Source organism: Cheilinus undulatus, linkage group 4 (assembly GCF_018320785.1).
Source record: "Cheilinus undulatus linkage group 4, ASM1832078v1, whole genome shotgun sequence".
In the NCBI taxonomy this organism is placed as follows: Eukaryota; Metazoa; Chordata; class Actinopteri; order Labriformes; family Labridae; genus Cheilinus; species Cheilinus undulatus.
The window spans coordinates 48,963,146-48,972,230 of record NC_054868.1 but is presented as its reverse complement, the minus strand read 5'-3'; positions in this window follow the sequence as shown (position 1 = coordinate 48,972,230).

Sequence of the window (9,085 nt, the reverse complement as noted above, 5' to 3'; positions counted from 1 at the left end):
TGATGTATAGCTTGGATGCAGCTGCTCAGCCATGGAAACCCATTCCACGAAGCTCTCTCCGCACTGCTCTTGAGCTAATCTGAAGTCCACATGAAGTTTGGAGGTCTGCAGAGTCAATCTCGGTAGAGATTGACTCTGCAGAAAGTTGGTGACCTCTGCGCACTATGCTCCTCAGCACCCACTGACTCCGCTCTGTCACTTCACGTGGCCCCAATCGCTTCCACTTTGTTATAATACCCCTGACAGTTGACTGTGGAATATTTAGGAGCGAGGAAATTTCACCACTGGACTTGTTGCACAGGGGACACCCTATCACTGCTGGAATTCACTGAGCCCCTGAGAGCATCCCATTCTTTCACAAATGTTTGTAGAAACAGTCTGCTTGTCTAGGTGCTTGATTTTATACACCTGCGGCCATGGAAGTAATCGGAACACCTGGTTTCAACTATTTGGATGGGTGAGTGAATACTTTTGGCAATATAGTGTATGTTTAATCAGCGTGAGGCTTATATGGGGGTCCTTGGAAATGTTCTGCCTTGTAAAGGGTCCCGAATAGTCTGAGAACCTCTGGCTTAGACGGCTTTGTCACTTTTTTAGAACAGATAACTACACTACTACACTTCGTGTGCTTTAGCTTTAGCTACATTATCTACATAGCTCCAGTGTCTCTGTAGCCTACACAGGTAAAGGAGCGACGTAAGCTATGCTTGCAGCATTTGAATATTTTCATGGCTGACATGCTTTTGTTCCTTTAAGTAGACTGTTTAGTCGGCTTAGTAAAGTTTTATCAGGTTTTGCAGGTCAAGTTCTAACCTATTGGAATCCTACCCGTTCACTCACCCTAACCTAACTGAAAGTTTAATCCAATTTCATTCTCAAATTTTTACTGTGTATTTTTGTTCTGGCAGATGCTTCGTCTTACAGTAACAATCCTTAAGATCTATGGTCTGCAGCCCTCTCAAGCATAGGTGCCGATTTACCCACGGAGAATGCCTCGGACCAACTTGTGCCAATCATGCCAATGTAGACCTACGAGACCCCTCCACCCCAGCATACACATACACTGCAAAGTAAACTAAGACAAAGGGCCAAGATGACTAAAGGGCAGTAACAAACTTTTTTCGAGGACTTCATGCATGCAGCTTATAACAAGGTAGTGAAATTTGCACTGCAGCAAAAAACATGGCTGTCCCCTTTATTTAAGCCTTTTTATAGTATACTTTTCCAGTGTGTGTTGCTATAAGGTTCAGTTTTGTAATCATATCTGTCTCCTAAAAGCTCCGCAGTGAGCTTTAAGAGCTGAATTGATATAAGTAATTCATGAAAACAGTTGCAGATGCTGAGAAGTAACTGACTGGCATGTCTGAATTTACAGCACTAGCTTTCAGCACCACGTACAGCTCCGTTCTTCATGGCCTATAAAGTACAGTGCATCATTCAGCTATTTAGTCTCTGGGGAGTCAGATTGTTGATTTATTATAGGCCTACAACAGTGTTAATTTCATCGACTAAACTATGACTAAAACTATTTGTCGACAGCCTTTTTTTCCATGACAAAAGTTAGACTAAGACTAACAACAATAGATCTGTGATGACCAAAACTGACTAAAAAATGTTTAGTTTTCATAGAGATGACTAAAACTAGACTAAAATGTAATGCAGTTTTCACCGGACATCCAAAATTCGTGATATTTCTCTACTGTGGGTAAATCTGTCAAAAAAAACGCTGCACTGCTATTCTGCCTCTCAGCTGTAGAAAGCAGGGACCCCAGGTGTGGCAGTGTGCAGAGAACACACTACCATGATTTGGTAGCAGATTTAGGCAAAAAAAAAAAAAAAATAAGTGCTTGAACTAAAAGTAAAGACTAAAATATGAGGGCTTTTAATTGACTAAAACTAGACTAAAATGTTTTAAGTTTTCGTCAACTAAAACTAGACTAAAACTTAAAAGGATAAAAATTACTGTAACGTGACTAAAACTAAAATGCATTTCATTTAAAGACTAAAACTAAGACTAAAATTAAAAACAGCTTCCAAAATTGACACTGGCCTATACTGTATTCTTTTTGTCCTATAGAGCCTGTTGCATTGATATGATGGCACTGATTAAAAGGTTGTTGGTGTCTTATATGTACAATTAGTCCATTTTCAACATAAAGTACTCAAACACCAGTTTTTCGCTGCTTTATGAAAGTAGCAGTCATGTAAGTTTTGAGAACTCACCAGCTTAAACATAAATCTGTGTCTATGCTCTCAAGTGTTCAGAGAGAACTCCAGTTAAAAAAAAAAAAGAGGGTAAAAAGTCAGCCACCACAGTTACTTCTTGTTAAAGGTTGAGTTAAACTCAAATTATGGAAAAAATAATCAAAATAAAAAGTTGATTAAAAAAAGAATGCAATGGTTTTGTAAATAAAATGCATGATAATATTATTAATAATAATAATAATAATAATAATAATAAATGTTGTTAACCTGTATTTAACCCAATAGAATAGGACATATTAAAATAATAGAACACAAACAACATATCAGATGTTGAAACTAACACATTTTACCACTTCATAAAAAGTGTTAGCTCATCTTGAATTTGATGGCAGCAAAAAACTTAAGGATGAGGCAACAAAAGTTTTGAGACATGAGTGGTAGTATTGAAAAACAGCCGGACTATTTTGCATTTTAGAAAGGCAGAGTCTCTTAGAAGAAAGATGGGCTGAGGTTCACCAAGCTGACAAAAAACTGTCTAAGAATTAAGAAACTATTTAAGAAAAATGCTCCTTAATGTAAAATTAGGACTTTAAAGGTCACACATTATGCAAAATACTTATTTTTCAGGCATTTATAACAACAATATGTGCCCCTGTCTTTTCCAAAATCCCCTCAAGAATCAGAAAAATCCATTCCCTCACCCCCTCTCTTTCTCCACCTTTCAGAAAATGTGTGGTGAAACAAGCCGTTCTCAGATTTCCCCCTCATGATGTCATGTGGGGAGTTAGCCCCGACCCCAGGTTCAGTTGGCCCTCCCTGCTTGGAAGAAAGTTCCGCCCTCCTCTCCTGATCCTCCTCTCAGATGGCAGCTGAGAGGAGGATTGTAAGAGCCACATCCAGAGTGTTTTTTAGATATGCAAAAATCTAAAACTGGAGTGTTTTTAAGCAACAAACTTAACAGACATGTTTTGGGGACCTCTGAGACCAATATAAACTTATCTCTAAAGGGTCAAATATGTGACCTTTAACTCATTGAGTGCCATTGACGTATACATACGTCAAAGTGTTTTTTCGGTGGCTGGCACAAGGAGGCACTCTCACACTCCCTGTGAGTAATTTTGGGGCTTCTGGGATACGTAGTCGGAACACTACAGTCGGAAGTGACGGTAGATCAGACATCAGAGGTGGAGACCCTGGGGTCAAAGAGCAGAGCGATCGTTCCAGAGGTAATCTAAGCTAAAAGTTCTAACTTAGACGCTGGAAGAAACGTTAAACTTTTGCCCGAAAAATCGCTTACTCACTGAAACCGACACTGAACGTAACGACAGCGAATCCAGGGATCGGCGCTTTTATTCATCTGTCTATGAGGCCAAGAGGCTAAAGAATGCTGCGAGGTCTCCCCCGTGCGTCTGAGAAATAAGGCAGCCTCTCACCAGCTGGATGCAAACAGCAACAAGCAGGAGAGGACAGGGGTGTATAGGGGGTCCCGTGGAGGCCATCCAGTTCCAGAGTGTGAATGGCATGACAGTGACTGGAAGCATTGTTATTTATTTCAACATAAAATAACATTTGTAATACAATTTTCAGATCTTTTATGTTATTGAAGGAAAAATTATAACATTCAAATCACTGTTCTGCTTGACAGACTCTCTTTCACAAAAACGTGCTTTTTCTCAGCTTTCTAGAAAAAAAGTGATCTTTTTGGTGAAACTAGCCTCTATTTAACTTCAGATGAATCAAGATCGGAACAAGCTACAAACAATCGTTTTTTTCCATGATGAAATAGAGATTCTTCTTTCATTTGAGCTATTTGGTTTTTTCAGAATCATAGTACAAAATATCCTGTGGGTCTTGAAAGATGACTCAAAATGGCCAAAAACGCTGGCACAAGCCATTTTCCATTTTATAAAAGAGTTGGCACTCAATGAGTTAAATATCCCACCATCTACGGGACACGAAATCATCAAAAGATTAAAAAATCTGGAGAAGTCTCTGTAGGATAGGGACAAGGCCGATAGTCAATATGGGATGCCCATGGTCTTCAGGCCCTGAAGTTATATTCATTAAATTTTCTATAGCGTTATCATTCTTCGACTACCAAAGCTCAAGTAAAGTTTGGTGTTTTTATTGATTCTTTTTCTCCCATCACTAGTAAAAAGAATAAAACAATGAAAAACAAACAGTCTTTTTATTGAATTAGATAAAGGGTTTAATAAAGTAATGATCACCTTCCCTTTAAAGCAATGATTTCACATGCAGTGCAGTGATGTGGTTTCTCCCACAGCTCTGGTTTTAGAGTTTCTTAACTTCAGCAGAGTCATGATGTGAATTCTCTACGTATGCAGTGATACAAATACTAAAACTTTAATCCTCTTTCTTTAAACATTAAAGAGCGGACGCGCCCTGCGTAAAAGACAGGAAATCAAGCTGAAGTCAGAGAAATCATCACTTGAAAGGCTTTCTGTGGGAGGTTACACATCAGATCACAGTTCATCTGAGCCGAACGCCGAGAAACGTGTGCGTGGGCCGATCAGCAGTCACGAATCAACCTGGTCTTCCTCAGAAGTATGAGTAATCTATTATGTCTACATCCAAGATCAGACTTTGTGTGCGTCTCTGCTGAATACTCGCCTCCCCGTGTCTTTGTGAGCACACTCAGACAAATGCACACAAGCCTGAAGCAGATTAATCTGACACTCAGGATGCTGCTGATCTCATTTGACTACAGTGAAATTAGATCAGTCTATTTAGTTGTTTGTTTTGGTTGTGTGAGTCGACTTATTCCTCCAGTAATTAGATAAGATAAGAAGTGTTAGGAGATCTCACTTTCAAATCACAAACACACCCCAGGCATGTTGTCATAACCACTTAAGTTTTATTTTTTAATCCACCTATAGTCACAATACCATACAAGTTCCATGAAGATGCAAATAAGAACAAGCGCAACACTTTCACAGCCTTCAACAACCAAAAGCAAGAGAGACAGAGAGAGAGAGAGAGAGAGACAGAGAGGAGGAAGAGAAAGAGACACAGAAGAAAACGTAAAAACATTTCACTAGCGATGGTGGGCGTTGGAGCCCAGGCAGGCACTTTACAAGATGGGTGTCAGATCGCATACGGGGGCTGATGTCTTGAGGTAATAAGTGGACGGAATAAAATGACTACTTCACTTCACTGCAGTGTTGACTGAAGACACTTCAGCCTGGTGTGCCAAAGTGGGAATCAAACCCTCACCACTGACAGGAGCAGGCATCCTGCCCTGCATGGATCAAAAGATTAAAACATTCTCATGTTAAACCAAAGAACCAAAAGCTTCTATGGTGATAGCTTGGGTTAAAAAATCATGCAGCTGGGATGACTGTTGTTTTAAACTCCTCCACAGGATCTTTCCTCAAAAACTAGGAAGGTTTAAGTGATCTACAGAGGCCCTGAAAAAGTGAAAAACTATACTGCATGAGTGTTTGTTTGAGCTCACAAGACAATACCATGCTTAAAGTCCAGTTATTTGGTTGCACGAGATAAGAGAGGTAATTTAAGACAAAAACTTGATTTTGCTTCAGTTCAAAGAAATCATAAGTTCATGACAAAAACTCAAAATTTTCAGGTTGAAAAAGTCAAAGATTTTCAACAAAAAATCCAAATTTTTGAGTTCAATATATAGTCAATTTATGACAGGAATCGGGAAATTTTTCAGTTTGAAAAGTTGTAAATTCATGATAAGAACTAAAAAGTTTCAAGTGTGAAGAGTCAAAAATTACTGAAAGAAAAAATCTAAATTTTTGTGTTCAATAAATTGTAAATTTATGACACGAAACTGGAATTTTTTTTTTTTTTTAAATGTAAATACATGACAAAAACTCAAAATATTCAAGTTTAAAGAGGCAAAAATTTCAGACAAAAATTGAAATTATTGAATTTGATCAAACATAAATTTCTGACAGGAAAAAGTTTGTTTTTTTTTCAGTTTTAAAAGTTGTAAATTTAAGGGAAAAAAAACTGTCTTTTGTTTAAAAACATAAATTAATGACAAAAATTCAAAATTTTCAAGTTTAAAGAGTCAACCCCCCCCAACAAACACACACACACACACCCCCACCCCCACCCCCCCCCACACACACACAAAACTGAGTTCAGGAAATGATCCATTTTTCTCAGGAAACTGGAAATTTATCAGTTTACAAATCATAAATTCACAAAAAAACTAAAAATTTCCCAGTGTAAAGAGTTGAAATTACCCTAAAAAAAAAAAAAAAAAAAAAAAAAAAAAAAAGAATTTTGGAGTTCAATAAATTGTAAATTTCTGACAGGAAATTGGAAATTTTTCTTTAAAAAAAAAAACAAAACAAACAAACAAAAAAACGTAAAACCATGAGAATAACTCAAAATTTTCAAGTTCAAAGAGTAGAAAATTTGGACATAAAAATCTAAATTTTTGAATTCCTTAAAATTGTACATTTCTGATGGGAAACTGGATTTTTTTCAGTTTGAAATGTTGTACATTTAGGACAAAAACACTAAATTTTGAGTTCAGAAAGTTGTAAATTTATAATCAAAAATGTAAATTATATGAGTTTTTAAATGAATAAAAACCCAAAAAAACAAAACCTTTTTTTATTAATTTTTGAGAAAACAAAGTCTAAAATAGCCTTTTGCATGGAAGAAGATCATACCAGATGAAGCCATTCCTTACATAAACACTGTAGTTTAAAGCCTAATCAAAATGTACGTTCAAAGGAAAGGCTGTGACTTTAGCCCAGAGTCATCACATGATCATTAACATGGGGGCTTGATGTAAGCTGGATCAATTCTATGTTAAGAAGAAAACAGTTTGGACTGGCTATCCTTCAAATAGATCTTGAGGTATGAATGTGGTAGCATGGAGTAAAAGATTCGAGGTGGTTTGGGGGGTTGTGTAACGTCCCTCTGATAAATGACCATAGAAAGATAAGGAGTAAACGCTATCCCTTTTTTTAACATCAGGATACTGTCGTTGACGCCAGGCTGGGATTTCAAACTAGACTGTTATGTCAGGATTTTTTCTTGCATCATCAGTCATGGTGGATCATGGTTGTAGGGAGTCCTGGATTATGTCACACTACAAGAGTCTGTGTTTACAGTTTCAGACGTTCATATTTGGGTCCAACGTTGGACGATGACCTTTGATGGGGCAGTCGAGCAAAACTGGTTCATTTTTGTGCAGTCTGATCTGGCCTTCAATCTAGAACGTTTTGATTCGCTGTTGTAGTGTTTAATGAAAAATGACTTGTGATTCTTGTACATTTGGATGCTATCTAGCCCATTCTGGGCAGATCTTAACATTGCAATAAACACAAACATCACAGGAGTTCCTCCTTGCTCTAAAATTGTGGAGTTACTGTTGATCTAACTAACTTTGCTTCCATTTTTATGAAGCATACAGAAAACTTGTTCCTATTTCCTACTTTGTTCCAGACTTTTCCACTCTTGATGTTTTGTATTTATTTCATAGCTACTCTGTGATTCCCTTTGAGAAAGCCCATTTGAGCGGCCACTTTTTGTTGCTGTTATCCCCAAAGCTACAAAAAAGACAGATGGGTGGAATCAGAAAAAATCAAAATTTTCAACACAATCTTCTATCATTATCTTAAATATGCTCTTTTTTTTTGGTCCACATAACCAACGTGGCATACATTCAGGGAGAGCCCTTCATTTTATAAACAAATCTGTGTGTTTTTTCTCCTTTAACTATCTCCAGTTTCACATTTGATCCCTTTACATGAACAGTTAAATGATGAAACTTGGATTAGGATATAGAAAATTAAACTGCTATCATTGTATCAATATGCAGGGAAACACAGACTTATGGGTAGAAGCATATCAAAGTCTTTTCCACTTGGGTGCTATCGGACCTACTGAATCTATATCTATGGGGCGACTGTGGCTCAGTAGGTAATCAGTTGTCTTGCAACCATAAGGTTGTGGGTTCAGTCCCACTGCTGCATTAGTGGTGTGTAAATAGATATGGATGCAAATGAATGGGATTAGCTAGTACTAATGGCTGATTTCCATAGCAACCTCTCCCATCAGTGTGTGAATGGGGGGAAAGGGTAGGAATAGGTAGGTGTGACCTGCAGTGTAAAAGCACTTTGAGGAGTCAGATGACTAGAAAGCACTATACAAGCTGAAGGTCAACAAGTTAGCTTGCAAAAACATTAACCATTTTGCAGCTTACATGCCTTACTGTAGATGCCAACACCTTTTGTACTGTTTTTTTTTTCTTTTGAAACAAACACGGTTTACTGATGTGCTGTATAAATAAACTGACTTGATTTTAGCATTCATGTTGTTCAGCTTCTGGGTCAAGGCCCAGCCCAGATGTTACTGAGAATGCGTGCAATTGGGCAGCCATCAATCATGTGTCAAAATGTGATCGTTGTGGTCACTGACACTGCCCAGAATAAAGACCCCAGAGTCACATGTTTGAGTGCTAGCTCTTCAGTTTTTGTAAGAGGTTTAGTCATTTTGAGTTTTTTTCAGCAGCTCAATAATATGACTTTTCCTTACTGCATGAAATGTGCTAAAAAATTAAATTAAGTTATGTCAGGCAAGTTTAATGCATTCTAGGCATTACATAAATTCTTATTTGAGGCTGCAAAGGGGCAAAGTGAAGCTATATCCAAAGTTTGGTCGATGCATTTGGTGTTTTGGTTCTTTCTACAGCTTTGAGAGGATGCTTAAGCTGCTTTCACACTGCAGGCCTTAATGCTCAATTCTGATCTTTTCTCAGATCTGATTTTTTTCTTTGCCTGTTCACACTGCAGTCAATTTCGAAAAGATCAGACACGTATCTGATTTAGAACCACATACGAAAGTGGCCTGAATCTGATTCAAATCAGATTTA